The 16,466-nt window shown below is 34.5% G+C and overlaps 1 protein-coding gene across 1 annotated transcript in view; it reads left to right on the top strand.

Annotated features, from left to right (window-relative positions):
* MGAT4C (MGAT4 family member C) overlaps positions 1 to 16,466 on the top strand; it is a 749,687-nt gene that overhangs the window by 33,619 nt on the left and 699,602 nt on the right. The window contains exon 2 of the mRNA XM_043967011.1: positions 7,367 to 7,521. The gene's annotated coding sequence lies outside the window, so the exon portion shown is untranslated. The remainder of the gene's footprint in view (positions 1 to 7,366; positions 7,522 to 16,466) is intronic.

Here is a 16,466-nt window from a genome sequence, read left to right as displayed (position 1 = left end):
GAGAGGGGATGTTCTTCTTGTAACATTGTAAATTCCCGATAAAGAAAACTATTATGGGCATAGCACCCAGGAGGCCAATGTCACTGAATCAAATTCAATCTTCACAACAATCCTGTGAGGCAGGCAGATGTTAGCAACCATCCCAGTGTGGGAAACAAGTTGAGAGATGTTGAGATACCTATCCAAGGTCATTTTAGACATTTTAGAGGGAAAGCCAGGATTGAAATCTAGATCTTCAGATTCCAGAACCAATATTTTTCTCTGTATTGCCATGCTCACCATTCAAATAAATGTAATTTACATGAATACTTTATGCTTCTAGGTCATAGTGAGGGGCAATAGGGAAAAAAAAAACAAAACCAAAACCAAAACCAAAACAAAACAAAACCAAAAAAACAAAACACCTGGCCCTCCAATCAGAAGGCTTGAATTTAAAAGCTGTGTCCAATACTCATTATCTGGGTGATCATTGGTATGACTATATGTTACTTAATGTCATAGGTGAATCTACCATGTATCAATGCAATTATAACCTCAAAATAAAATTATTCAAATTGGTTTATTTATATTTGTGTACCTAACACAAATAGGGGTGTTTTCAGAAAGTTCTTGATATAAAAATATATGTTTATATATTTTGTTTTTTACATTAAATTCATTACCCTCTATATTCCTTTCCACATCCCAGAGTCATCTCTTTTAAACTAGAAAATGGCAAATGAAGTCACTTGATTAAATGCAAACAACCTATGAAAAACAAGCCTGACATCACATTTGCCATGTTCTATACCCACAGCTCTCCACCTCTGCAAAGAAGTTGGGAGAGTTGCCTTCTTGTATCTCTTATTTTAGCCTTTCTTAGTCATTATAATTTCATGATGAAAGTGTTTTATAATCTCTAAAATAGTAAAGGGATGTGTGCCATTAGGGCACCTCTCCAACAACCTTGTGAGTTTGTTTTAGTATGTATTATTTCTCCCTATTTTTTTTACAGTTGTTGTCACCCCCCCCTCTTTATTTGTTCATTTATTTGTTTGTTTGTTTGTTTGTTTATTTACTTTTTTTTTTTTTGGCATGCCAATGAGGGCCAAGCGACTCACCCAGGGCCACACAGCCAGCCAGTGTCAAGTGTCCCAGGCCGGACCTGAACTCACGTCCTCCTGAATCCAAAGCCAGTGCTCCATCCACTGCACCACCTAGCTGCCCCCTATTTCTCCCTATTTTATTAGTGAGATAAGTCATGGTCAGAGAGTTTTATCTACTTACAAGAGAATATATGATATTCTCAGGTGCTAGATGCCAGGCTGGTTTACCTGCCTCAGGAGTGTTCACAATAAGAAGATAGTTGAGGATCAAGCTGGAGTGCATTGAGGGACTCCGTCTACATTGACAAAAAGTGGTTGAGAAACAGATCGTGATTATTTTAGTCTTCCAGACTGTAGCTGTGGGTCATGCCATGTTCTCCCTGTAACATTGAAAATTCCCACTAAATAAAACTATAATTTGAATTAAATACTAGATAGAGAGCTGAGCCAGGAAAAATTGACATGTGCTAACACTGTGACTTGATGCCTCAATATTCCATACAACTCTCTACTCCTATGAGTTATAGAAAAGGTACCAAGCTGCATTGGTACAGGGGGTGTCTTTGCTTGAAAGTTCCCTGTACTGATAAAGTTACAAATCTAAGGAATTTTCCTAGAAACTTCACATAATATCATGATTCTAGGAATATGGTTCCTTTTCTAGGTATAATTAATATATTTTTCTACCCAGCTTGTAACTTCTGGTACCCATTAACTAGAAGTGAGAGTTTAAGATATAGTTGGAGGCTGAAGGAGTTTGTGCAAAATTCATTTCTGGCAAAAAATGGACAATTCTATCCATTTTATTTCATTAGTACTATTTTAAAAATTTAAACAACATTGACAGCATCTGCCCATATGCCGTTGTAGACATTGCATTTTATGAAGGACATTGATAATTTCCAGAGCAACAAAGATGGCCTAGAGAATTGAATTTATGCCATACCAGGATTATTGAAAGAACTGAAGAGTTAAAGGTGAAGAATAGTGGCATCGATAGCTTACTTCAAGTATTTGAAGGGTTGTCTCAAGGTGGAAGAGGGATTTAACTTGAACTCCTTGGCCCTACATACAGGATTAGGATCAATAAGTAGAATATGCAAAGAGGTGAATTTTAGCCTCATGATAGAAAACAAACAGTATCAACACCAAGTTTCTTAACAACTAGAACCATCCAAAAAGGTGATGAATTAGTTGCCTTAGGATGTATATGTTCCCTCCTTATATCCAGCAGAGACTGAAAGATCATTTATCAGAGTTGTTGTAGAAGGGGTTACTGAGTAGGTATGACTTAAACTTGACAACATCTGAGGGCCCTTCCCACTCAGGCTCTGTGACTATACAGCAGTATAGAGACTGTTTGCAGAATATCACACTAAATATCATGATCCAGTATATTTAATAAGACATATATTATAGGATAATAGATATAAATCTGTGAGATATTAGAGGTCATTTGACATAGCCTCATAATTTTGCCAATGTAGAAACTAAGGCACATAGAGGTGAAGAGACTTGTCCAGTGTCCAACAGAGAATAAGCAATAAAGCTAGGATTTGAACTCAAATCTCCTGAATGCCAACCCAGTGTTCTTTCCACTACAATATACTACTTTTAGGAGATTGTTTAATGTTGTTAGAATATTAATTTCTTGGAAATAAGAAACCTATTTTATCCTAATGTTGTCTACAGCCTAGTTTGTTAAACTGTGGGTCATGACCTTATATAAGGTTGAATAACTAGATGTGGGGTTCGTGAAAAATATGGCAACAGTAAAACTTTATATATACCAATTTTATATACCTATATACCTATACACCCTGGGTTGCATAAAAAAAATTTCTTGAGCAAAAAAGGGGTCAGGAGTGGAAAAAATTTTAAGAAACCTGTTCAATAGTACTTACTTCACTACTCTGAAAAGAGTACCAGTTTAGTAATTTGTTAATATTAAATTAAATTTCAGTCAATTTTACAAAATGCTAAAAATAAAAAGTTAATATTAGCTTTTTTCATCCTAAGTAAAGAATCACAAACATAGATATGATTGTCCAGTTGCATAATGCATATATGTATGTAAAGGCTACTTTTATAAATAATTAACTCTTTGTTGTTGTTGTTGTTTGGGGGGGGGTAACAACCTGGTTTTGTTAATGACAAATAATTCAGGAATAAATTGAGTAATTTAAAAACAATTATGAGGAAGTATGTATTTAGAATACAGAATAATTGTAGTTAGGAACACAACTTTTTAGACCATTCAATATAGTTTGAATGAGTTTGTTATCAACAAGAAAGAATAAAAGAAAAAGAAAGGGAAAACAGAAGGACAAAGGAAGGGAAGGGAAATAAGGAAGGGAAGGAAGGAGGAATAGGGAAAAAGAAAGAAGATGAAGGAAGGAAAGAAGGAAGGAAGGAAAATGTCACATGCAAAATACACTAGTATATGATGTTTGCATTTCTCTTCTAGTCCTCTACATACTTTAAAATTTTAATATTGGAAGATGGAGATATAATTCCAAGTCTTTCACTGTTAAGGAAAGATATCAATCATTTCATTAACATACAGATTTACTATTTTTATGTTTAAAATGTCACCAATAGCATTTTAAGAATGATTCATATGGTTAGCATATTTTATACTGTTACCTGGGATGCTTACAAAAATACTCAGAATGATTACATGCTTCATAAAAAATTGAAAAGCATTTAGTGATGAACATCTTATAAATGGTTGAATGGTGACCTCAATTACATGGAACCAATTAACTAAAGGAGTATTTTTCCCCCTGTAATCAGTGTTTATTTTTAAACCAAGCTTCATGACCACATAAATACCCGCCTTGTTAATTTTCTGAGTGGACGATTTTGTTGACTTTTGTGAAACTATAGATTTTTCTTCCTGAAAATGAGATTAATTTTTTCTGGAAGGAAGGAACCTTCATAAAGTTGGACAGCCCTGAGCTTGCAGTTAGGAGACAGTGATATGAGTCCCAGCTTGGGCAATTAGGAGACATAGAAAACTCACTGGATATGTCCAGGCTTCAGTTTTTTCCACCTAAAATAGTTATTATAATGATGCCATCCATTGGGGTTGTTTGGTGGAAAATCCTTTAAAACACTGTAAAGCATTATATAAATATAGGCAATTGGGTTTAACCCAATGAAAAGGCATAATTCCTAGGAATATTCATTCATTCATATTTTGAAAGAGACATTTTATATCTCAGGAAAATTATTGCTTACACAGGGAAAGTTTGGTGTAGAGAAAAGCACATAGCTTCTGAACTTAGAAATAGACCTTGATTCAAATCCTACCTCTGAAGCTTGCCTTCTCTTTTACTCTGGCAAATCATTTATCCCTTTGCTCCTAAATGGAATAAGTATCCTCTGAGACACCTTCCAAATTTAAGTCTGTATTCCTATCATTAATATTATATTCATTTTTTCATGTCACTATGACTTCCCAATACCATAACCCCTTAGAATCATCTCTTATAACCAAAAGTAATGGTATGTAAAATCGATCAAATGAAACAACAGTGTCTTGTAGCCTGTGTAGGACTCTGCCTTAAAAAGCTACCATATCTCAGTTGAAAGAAGGGTAATCTATTGCACCATAGATAATGGGGAATTATTGATAATTGTATCAAGCCGAATCTGGTTCCAAGATCATAGATTTAGAACTGAAATGGACCTGAGAGTCCACTGAGTCCAACTTCTCATTTGATGATGAGGAAACTGAGACAGAGAGTTTAAGTAACTTCCCGTGGATAATTCAATTAATAAATTCCTTAGGGAAAATTTGAACCCAGGTCTTCCTGAGTCCAAGTAAATTGTAGCAGATTTTACTCCCATGCTGGCTCTGTACATTTTCATTTTCTTTTTTCTTTTTCTTGGTGGGGTGAGTATGTCTGGATGTATGATTTTGTTGGTATAGGATTACAGGGAATTCCTGGTGAGGAAACTACTCCTATAAAAACACATCAAGTGACAGCTAGGTGGCACAGTGGATAAAGTGACAGCCCTGAATTAAGGAGGTCCTGAGTTCAAATCCAGCCTTACACACTTGACACTTACTAGCTGTGTGACCCTGGGCAAGTCACTTAACCCCAATTGCCCTGCAAAAAAAAAATACATAAATAACATATCAGCTTTTTCCTCTACTTAAAATCTTAAGATGTGTTACATTTGAACAGTTTACATTACTATAGATATTCAGTTTGTTTCTTTTTTCTTCACTCTTCATCAGTTCATATGAAACTTCCCAAGTTTTTGTGAATTCTGCATCTTCACCATTTCATATTACAAAACATGTCCCAGAATAGAATTTTTGTCTGTTCCCCAATCAATAAGCACCCAGTATTTTTCCAGGGTTTTTGCTACCACAAAGAATACTGTTTGGGGTGTTTTGCAAGATATGGTATTTTTCTCTTTTGTTTGATCTTTTTTTTTTGTCATCTAAAGGTTCATGCCCAATACTGTTGAGAGAATCAAAAAGTAGATAAACTTTCATAACTTTTCTTTCATAATTTCAAATTGCTTTTAGAAATTTAGTTTGACTAAGTCACAGGTCCAACAATAAATGTTCCCGTTTGTCTTCCCATAGTCCCTCCAACATTTCCCATTTCTTTTATCATCTTTTTCACATTTATGAATGTTAGATTAATTTCTTTTTCTTAATATTAGTAACTAGTAACATTTTCATCTAATTTTATGGTTTTCTTGTTATGTATCTTCTAATTACTTATTAGATAATCAGCATAATACTTGACTCCCTTCCCACACAGTCTGTGGCCTAGACATACTGGTCTACTTGCCTTTGTTCACATATAATCCTCCATCTTCTATCCCTTTCTGTACTTTTGTAATGACTTTCCCCCAAACCTGGAATGCTCAATATTATATTCTTCTCTTAGAATATCTAGCTTCCTTCAAAATTTATATCAAAAACCAGTTTCTACTTCAGATCTTTGCTATCTCTCCCACTGCACCCACCTACTAGTACTTTGTAGATACCACTCATAAACCTATTTTCTTACATGTACCCCCATCCCCTTACATTGGAAAGTAAACTCCTTGAGGGAAGGGCCCATGTTTTTTTTTTCCTTTTCTTTGTATCATTAGAACTTAGTCCAGTACCTGTCACATAATAGGTGGTTAATACATGCTTATTGATGAAAATGAAGATGATACTTTGTGTTTGGCCCTCTGAGGTTGCTTCTGTACAATATTAAAATATAGCTTTTGTATCTGCCTGTCTCCTACAAACAGAATCAATAAACAGATCAGAGAAATTATAATATCTTATAATATCTCCTACAAGAAGAAAAATAAAAACAGATCAGAGACATGTCTCCCACAGAATAAAACCAGATCAGATAAAGACAGAAAAAAGACCTAATATTAATTTAATATTTTGTCCCAAGAAGAAAGGAATAACACATGATCGTGTGTGGAGTCTTCCCTCCCAAGAAAGCCCAAGGACTCCCTCTTTCTGAGGGTATATAAGGTTTTCTTGGCTCCCTGGTTACAGGGTGAGGTCAGTTTTATTAGCATGATACAAATTAACCTAAAGCAAATACTATAACAGGCAGCTTTTACCGAGGACAAGGATGTCTAGATATTTGCTAAGGAGAGTGATAAGATCTATGTACTCTTTGGGGGAAAGAAAATGGTGAATAGGGACTCTTAGTTGAAGTTTAGTCAAAAGGGGCATTTTGATTTGTTTACTCACTTGGGGAGAGAAGTTAGTAAATAGGGATTTGTCGCCTAGCTATCTGGGTTCAGCCTGAAGTTTTAGCCAAAGGGCATTTTCCAGGGTCTCATAAAAATCCATTTGGATAACAAGGTACCTCCATCAAATCCAGGTGATCCATATATTCATATTAACATTTCCATCTTTAGATCTATCATCATATGCTTCATTGATTGACATATTAATATTCTATTAAATTCTCAGTAATGATACTCAGCCCATTAATGACCAAGAAGAGAGAGCAAATAGAAATATCCCAAAACTGAGAATCAAGCAGACTTCAAGTCAAATTTGGCCTTTGATGTAGCCTACATTCTGTGAGTGTAGGAAAGTCACTAGGTTTCTCTTAATCAATTTCCTCATCTATAGAATAAGAATAAAAATAACATTGACTTTAGAGGCTTTAGTGAAAAATCAAATCAGATAATATACATAAAGCAAGCTCTTGAAAAAATCTTAAAACCATATGTTTCAGTTATTATACTTTAATCATTATGAAAACCCGATGATCTTCCTTTCTTTCCAGGTGAAGTTGGAATTGAGATTATTGGAGTGGCATATGAAGTAAAAGAATTTGAGGTGAAGGCTTGGGTTGGATCTCACTAAGCCTATTACAGATTGCAGCTGGCCATTACTCCATGAACATCCTAGGAGACCTCAATTGTCAGCATGCATCACATTGTAAGTAAATATTCACACTCATTTCCCTCCCTGTTTTCACCTGTTGGTAAATCAGGTTTAATAGTCATCATTTTTTTTTCTTTACTAAACCACAAAGGTGATAATTTTAAATGCATCCATGATACCTTGGCACTAATGCTTAAATAAACAGCATTTAGCTGACTTGTCTGAATTACTCAGCCAGAAAAATTAAAGAGTTTTGTTTAAATTGGAGCTGTCTAGAGGCGAGCTGTTAAAGACAGAACATTTTTTGAGAATGATGCAGGGAGAATAATTTCTTTGGTGTTTTACTTCCCATGATTAGAGAATGAGAGTCTTTACTGCCATATAAAAGTCACATGTATCTGAAAAGTTACCCCTGGGGTGATGTAAATGCAAGCAATTGATTTACTGGGCATTTAGGGACTGAAGTTTGAAATGAAGTCGAAATTAGAAATGCAGCTACTCTTTTCTAAAAGAACCTGGATTATCTCAGCTGGTAGAAAAATTCTGTGGCTTGTGACAAGCCCCAATTCAAGGAAAATAGAACACTGGATTGAAGGATATTGCAGAATTCAATTCTCAAAAAGAATAAATATAAAGATAAGCAGCCATTTCCCTTCATCTCCACATGAGTTCTTCAAAGAAGAATCAGAAACCTCAACTGAATTAATGAATTAATCAAAAATAACCTAGGCGTGAATATAACTTTAATCTGTTTAAAAGGAGTATAAAGGCTTTAGGTCACTAGACAAAGAGAGATGATACCATACAGGAAATTCCTTCTTATTAGTTTATGAAAATCAAGTCTCTTCTGTTGGGTTACATACAGACAATAATTACTTCAGAGCCAGCTAGTTGACTGGGAGAGGACTAAAAATTCAGGAGATGAAACCCAGGCTGTAGAAAAGTGATTGTTCTTACATAAGGGAAGGAGTATTTCTCTCTGTCTTCTCTTCCTTTCTGTATTATTACTAAAGAGACTGAAATAATAAAATAGCACTGAGAGTTGATAGAGATATGCCAGGGGAAAACAGAAAGGCTTCACCAAAAAAGTAATTGAATAGATAGAGAAAGAATTGGCCAGGTTATGTTCTTAAAAACTTTGAAAGGCCAGAGCATCAATGTCCAGTGGAAGCCTGAAGCAACAGTGGCTGTTGGAAGAATATGTATTATGAGTTGAAAAACACACAGGAGATGAATCAGACACATTGACAAAAGTTAAACTGAAGACAGGGCACTGACCCTTGGAGCCCAGTAGACAATAAAAGCCAAGGGCAACTTCGTGAGGATTCCAAAAAGAGGGAGAAAGACTTTCTGTAACAAGGAGTTATGAGTTTTCCCTTTGGTACAAATGGTATCTACACATGTGCTGCAGTGCCATTTTACTATATAATTAAAACCCTCTCACCTCAAAGACCTTGATTTTGAAATGCGAAAGTATAACTTAGGTTTTGAGGAAGGGTAATTATTGCTACAAAAACTGTCCTTTTTTTACATGCACAAAAATAAATTTTCTAAAATTCTGAACATCAATTAGAAGTCCACAAATGAGTGTTTGTAAATATCATCAGTACAAGAAAACCACAGGGTTATCCCAAGAATCCCGAAGGAATATGCGTCACTTTCCCTCTGGGAAACTGGGCTACTGAGACAAGTGTGAACTGGGGAAGTAGCCTAAAGAGGGGAATATTATATACAGACAAGTCATCTTGGATTGTGGATGATATAACATTGGTCCTTAAAATGAATATAAGTACCTTAAAAGAATTTGTGGATGGGAGGTATGTGAAACAAATGTTTTTTTTCTTCTTTTTTTTGCTGTTTGTATTTATTTTTGTTATCGAAATAGTCAGCCTTCGTGGTAATAGACCTTAGAGCATAAATGAAAAGATGTATTATTATTTCCTAATGTATTTTTCATACCTCAGAAGTTGTATTTTTCTTTTCCCTTCTATTTTTGCTCCACATAAGAGAGATAGAATTTGAGTAAATTGGTCTGTAATATGTTGAAGGATTAGGATTAATGTTTTGCAAAAGGAACTAGATGTAATGCATGATTTTGTTAAGCATCTTTTCAGATTAACATCCATTATAAAGTCTGACCACATGTTTTGATGTTGATTAAATCCACTATTATCAAGAAGACTTTTTTCATAGGAACTTAGTGAAGCAACTATGGGTTTATAAATTACAGAATTTCTGATAAATTAATTTACAAAAATTAAGTTTAATGAAGATTAATTTAAAATATTGTACTCAAGGTGAAAAAAAAAGATACCTCACAAGTAAGCACTGGAAGAAAGTAACTAGGAAGGTCCTCTATAAATAATGTGAAGGTTTCAGTGAACTGCAAGCTCAATGTCCTTTGACAGTAGAAATGGTGTTGAAAATAAATAACTGAAAACATAGATACAATAAAAAAGTTATGGCTGGCTGACAAAAATGAAGGAGGTGATACTCGCATTGTTGTATTTTGTTCATGCATGTTTGACTTTTCATGACCCCTTTTGGGGTTTTCTTGCCAAAGATCTTGGAATGGCTTGGCATTTCCTTCCTCACTTCATTCAATGAATGAGGAAACTGAGGGGAAAAGGTTTAAGTGAGTTTCCCAGATTCATACAGCTAATAACTGTTTCTGTACAGGTTTGTACTTTGGAAGATGAATCCTTCTGACTCCAGGGCTGGCATATAATATTGCATCTGAAGGGTGATAAAATATGTGTTCAGTTAATATTTGTTAACTTCTATAAAATAAGATATGATCCTGGCACTCAAAGAACTTTTTAATCTAGTGGTAAATATAAGATGTATGCACAGACAAACAACCACACATTCACATACCCTATTATGAAAAAAATGTGGTATACATTGATAAAGGTCATATTTCTTATTTAGCTCATTTCTACATAGTTATTTACATGTCTCCCTAATTAAATTTTGAGCTCCTAGAAGACAGGTCTATTTTTTTGCTTTTCTTTGTATACATAGTTCTTAGTATGAGGACTAGAACAGAATAGATATATAATAAATGTTTGTTGACTTAAGGACTGATATGTTAAGTAGATTAATTTTAGATGGGCCATTCAACATAGGTTTTTAAGGGAGGAAATAGCATTTTGGACTAGATTTTGAAATGTTCATCAGATTTGAGAAGGTGGTTATAGAGGATGGTTCCTCTTTTGTAATGTGTGTGTGTGTGTGTGTTTTCATATGTATGTGATTGGAAGCATTAATAATCCTTTCAAAAACAAGTTCTTCAATTAAAAAATATTTCTGTTTTGGAAAACAATCCAAATATTTGTTTTTTAAAGAATACTTTATTTTTTAAGTATTTTGTATTTCACTTCAGTAGCACCAACAAAGTCAGTTTTCTTCTTCAGTGATGAAAAATTGCCTAGGTGACAATTGAAAGAATTGTAAATTTCTAATAATTCATAAGCTTCTCTCCAACACTTGCTTTTCCCATTGCATTTTATTCACCAAAGGAGTAGAAACATTAAAGTTAAGTAAGGGAGATTGTGCTCATTTCAAGAGTTCATTTGGAATTTAAAAGGAGGTTGTACCCATTTTGTCAAGGAGACAATTATGGGAATGCATATGGTGAGAAAACATTCTCACGATGGGTATCTGCTATGAATTAAATGTGGAGTTAAAATCAGCACATGTGATTTTCTTTCTTGAGCAAGAACTTTACTGAAATGAGATTGCATTTATGAATTTTACAGCTCAATAGAGTCTTTCCTTTCTCCCAGCTATTTTCCATTATGGGTTAAAAATGTTTGTATAAAAGTATGGATGTAGCATTTGTTGCCTTGTTGTTTCTAGCAGTTTCCATTTATGATAGTGTTGTATTCTTCATCTCTGACAAGGCTGTCTCTGGAGATTTTAGAGTTGGGGGCTGATTTGAATAAATGGCATTTCCTTGCTATTCTTTTCAACCAGGCGCTCATACCCACAGCATAGATAGTTAATATCAAACACATTTCCATCCTAGAATTTTCAAGAATAAAATTTTAAAATATCAATATTTTTATAATAAATGTAAACATTTATATTTTATTTAGATACTAACATATAGTGGCATATACTCTGGACTTCAGAAGAACAGATTTTTAAGGAGTTCAAATAGATGATATATAGGATCTTATGGTCTGGGACTCAAAATGCCTTATAGAAAACTAGAGGCTAAATTTCAAGACCCTTTCAAGTCTTTAAATGATAGCAAAATTAGTGGGCTGGGTGAGACTATGCAAAGGACAATGCAACTCCCTAAGTGTACAATTTCTGCTAGCATTCATTTTATTTTTTTCATTCTTTACAGTTTAACAATGCATCAAAAGATTATTGCCCTACTGCCATATTCATATATATGAAAATTGCAGAGACAGACTTTCAATTAGGTCTCTACAGGAATTATCCCCTGGATTGTGCATATGGAGGCCAAAAAAGAAGCAGGGCTTGTGGTCTGCTGGTGATGGTTTCACTAACCTAGTACATGAAAACTCCTGTTTCTCCAGTAGGGTGTTTATCAACTTCAAGTAGGCCGACCCATCTTTGAATAGCAGTCAAGATTGTTATTCCCCCAGTGTATAGCAAATATTATATAATGTATTATTATTATCATTGTTGTTGGTGGTGGTAGTGATGTATGTTAATGGGCCCCTATGTCACAAGGATTGTTTTCCTGAAATACCCAGTAAAATAAATTAAACAACATTTGTGTGTTAAAAACAATATTTTAAAATCTACTCATTTTTAAAACATTTCCAGGAAAGATGAACTTTGAATATAAATTATTATCTAGCCTTTTTGTCAAAAAGAACAGACCAAACCAAATAAAGCAAACGAATAAACAAACACACACATACACACAGAAAAAACCACAAAAAAACCTACCTTTTTGCTACTTGACTGGAAACATATTTCCTCTAAAATTTTTAAGAAGGGAAATTTGCATTCGCATATTCTCAGAATGTTAATCTCTTTTAACTTCATGAAAATTTGAAGACTTCTAATTGTGTTGAATTACTCTAGACCCTATACACTAAAACACAATTATTTTCCAAAGACATTAGCTTTTAAAATGTTCATGACTTGGCTAATTAGACTATACTCGATAGAGAATCTTTTACTTCTTTTCTACTTGAAGGAAAGGAAAAAGTTAGATCTTTGGGTCAGTTATAGTCTAAAGTGGCCCTTGTCATTATGATGACCTTTCCAACAATACAGATGGAAAATGTGATTTCCTTCTTAGTTGGTCCTGCTTTCTTGATTGTGTTTTGGTTAAATTATCACCAATGTCAAGATTCAATATAGTGGAAAGGAAAATGGTGAAGCATCAGGAAGGATCACAAAGTTCAGGGTTTCTTGATAGCATGCTGGTACTAGGATAGATGGGAAGGCTGGGAGAGCCTTAGAACACAGTTCAAGAGCAAATGGTAGGACCTAAAGGTAAACTCAAGATGGTCTTTCTAATAAGATTGTACTTAGTGGGTCCCTGCTCATAGAACCATTCTGAATAGTCCCAAAAAATGGGGTGAGGGTTGGTCACTTGGAGGCTTCCTGCCCATGAACGTTGGAAATGAGGGAGGGTCTTAAGGTTCCTGGTAGATTTGTTTTTCTAGTTCTCAGTGAAAAGTTTTGAATTAGAAGAGGGCTGTATCCAGAAGATATTGGCAGGGATATGAGAGGAGGTGGAGACCCCCATGGTACTTGTTCTCTATCTTGATTTGTTCTGGGTGGCTCAGGGCAGAGAGGATTGAGGGGAAAATGAAGAAATACCTTCTTACTCAGTCTTCCTGCCCAGCACCAGCACCTAGTAATATTCTTCTTCAATGAAAAAGTATTTTCATTCATTAAAAGTACTATAAGTAAATTATTAGTATAGTCAGGAAAATGGTACAGTGCAAAAACAAACATTTAATATCAGAGGACTTGGATTCAAATTCCATCTTTGACACTGGTGCCCTAAATAGCTCTGGGCAAACCACTTAATTTCCATGGGGGTCACTTTTCTTTTTTTTTTTTTTTAATTTTTTTTTTCTTGTGAGGCAATGGGGGTTAAGTGACTTGCCCAGGGTCACACAGCTAATAAGTGTCAAGTGTCTGAAGCCAGATTTGAACTCAGGTCTTCCTGAATCCAGGGCTGGTGCTTTATCTACTGTGCCATTTAGCTGCCCCAATGGGGGTCACTTTTCTTATCTAGGAGATGAGTGGACCAGACTTTAAGGTCACTTCCAGGTATATGTCTATGATCTATGAGAGTATAGATTCTCAGTGTCTTATCTTCATTCTTATCTTAAAACCAGTTTTTTTTTTTTTTTAGCTGATTTGCCACTGTTTAAGGATATAATTTTTAGGAGTGGAAGGGAGTAAGTTGGTTTCTTGAGAGGCAGTCTTTTATAATGGCCAGAGAGAAACTTTTGGAGTATAGATAATTTGAGTTCAAATGCTGCCTCTGAGATATACTGAATGTGCAATCAGGGAAGGTCATTTAATCTCTCAATGCCACATGCAACTTAGTAAAACCGTTAAGCTGTGAAACAATGTCAGATTGATAGCAGTAGACAGAATTTTTAAAATGCTTTTTTGCCTCTGAAATCAGGTAGCCATACCAAAAATAAATTAATGAACAACAAAACCAAATAAATGAATGAATGAATAGATAAATTAATGAATAGAGGAATTAATGAATAAATGAATGAATGAGTCTATAAATATATTAATTGAGTGGATGGACAAGTAAATAAATGAGTGAATAAATGATGAATAAATGAATGAGCTTAATATATTATATGACTGTCATTTTGAGATAACCATTTTGATAAGAAATTATTTTGAATTTTTATAAAGTGTCCTTCTTGGTAGCAGACCCTCCACCATCCCATTCAAACACATAAGTATATATCTCCCATCAAGATGCTCTGTGATCACATTTTGGACCTTAAAAAATATGTGAATATATTTAAACAGTAATTGAATAAGAATTTCTTGTCTATACTCCTCCCTGCTTTAGGTCACCCATAGTAAAATGTTATTTACATAATTTTTGTTCCTTTTGGAAAAAAGTTTGTTTATTCAGCACTAATTATGATTGTAAAAGAGGCCCATGTAACATCGAGGTTAGTTTTAGAAGAAAGAAAAAGTTATTCCTATCAAAAAACTGAGGTTCTAAGAAGTAAGCCATTTTTCCACAGTCATGGAACCAGTTGCCACCAGATATAGATTTCCAACAATGTTTAATTGTTGTTTTGGTTTTGGTTTGTTATTCCTGACTCCAAGGTCTGTGAATGTTGTGCTATACTATGGCTTCTGATAGGGTTGGGGGGGGGCGGGGAGGAATAAACTAATAAACTTGAATGTTATGTACTCTTTTTCATCATCATCACCACCACCACAACAACCTAACACACACATACATACACTACCACTACCACCACTACTTAGGTACTATCTTAAAGTATGCTTTATAAATATTATCTCATTTTATAGTCACAATGACCCTGGAAAGTAAGTGCTATTATTACCCCATTTTGAAGATTAAAAAAAGTAAGACAAACAGAGGCAAAGTGATTTACCTAGGATTATACATGTTGAAAGTTTATTAGGTCAGATTTGAACTCAGGTCTCCTGACTACAGGTCCTATCCTCTATCTTTTGAGCCACCTACCTGCCTCATAAGAGTAAAACTATAAAATTAAATTATGTGAAATCATCCATTATTCAGGAAACTTCATAGGTCAAGTTCAAGAGAGGCAAGAGAACTTGAAACTTGTATGTGTTCCAATACCTTCAAAACATGCATTCCCATAGGGATTCATTCACACTAGCTTTGAAATCAGGGGTCAATATTGGTTTTATAGTTAAAATTCTATGGCATTTTAAGACATCCATAATTTTGACTTTGAAAATTTAAGAAAACATCAAATCTTATAAAATTTAACTATATTTTCTGCTTAATCCTAAAAGTTTATTTCAAATAATCAAGTATACAAAAGGAGTACTAAAGCAGAAATATATTGTGTTCACTTTTTTCCCTTTTTTTGTGCCAATTGAAAACTAAGAAGCATTCAATCCCAGCAGCCCAGCAAAAGCATCAAGATCCATATACATTCATGCATACATACATACATACAATATTCTGGTTTTCAATGGAGAATGACCCATGTTGGTCCAATAAGTGATGACGATTTGAAAATATATTTCATGATCTAAATGCTCCAAATGAAGCACGACCACAGGTAAATGTACTTTACACTTTCCTGAACCATATGGCTTTTCTAGGTAAGCAGAAATAGCTTTATTTATTTTTAATTATCTGTGTAACATCTTTATCTTTGAGATGGGAAATCTGATCCATTTCAACCTCTTTGCTTGTATTGAGATCTACAAAAGTTATTCATCTGTTGTATTGTTTCCTGCAAATGCACTCCTTCCCAAATCCCTGGAGATGATGTGATAATCAGTCCACCAATAATCTACTTCTATGTAAATTATAAATTATAGATAACATAAGTAATTCATGAATAAATTCAGTAAATGTTTATCAGCTAATTAAAGCACATCACAACTTAGCCCCAACCTACCTTTTCAGCCTTCTATATTATTACCTTTCATGGACTCTGTGGTCAAGCCAAACTAGTCTTTCTGTTCTTCACACATGACCCTCCATATGCCAGCCAGTATGTCAGTAAACATGTACTGTGTGTCCATTATATGCCAGGCACTGAGATAAGTGCTAGGGATAGCTAAAAAAAGTTAAAAGACCATTCCCTGCCCTCAAGGAGCTCACAATCTAATGAAGGAGACAGCAAGTAAACAAATATGTACAAACAATCATATACAGGATAAATAGGAAATAATTGAGAAAGAAGGACTTGGAATTAAGATGGGTCAGGGAAGGCTTCCTGTATTAAGTGAGTTGTTATTTGGGACTTAAATCCAATGAAGGCAGTAGGTAGGGA

The sequence above is a fragment of the Dromiciops gliroides genome, chromosome 5 (genome assembly GCF_019393635.1).
Source record: "Dromiciops gliroides isolate mDroGli1 chromosome 5, mDroGli1.pri, whole genome shotgun sequence".
Taxonomy (NCBI): domain Eukaryota; kingdom Metazoa; phylum Chordata; class Mammalia; order Microbiotheria; family Microbiotheriidae; genus Dromiciops; species Dromiciops gliroides.
This window is presented reverse-complemented; position numbering and strand designations above follow the sequence as displayed.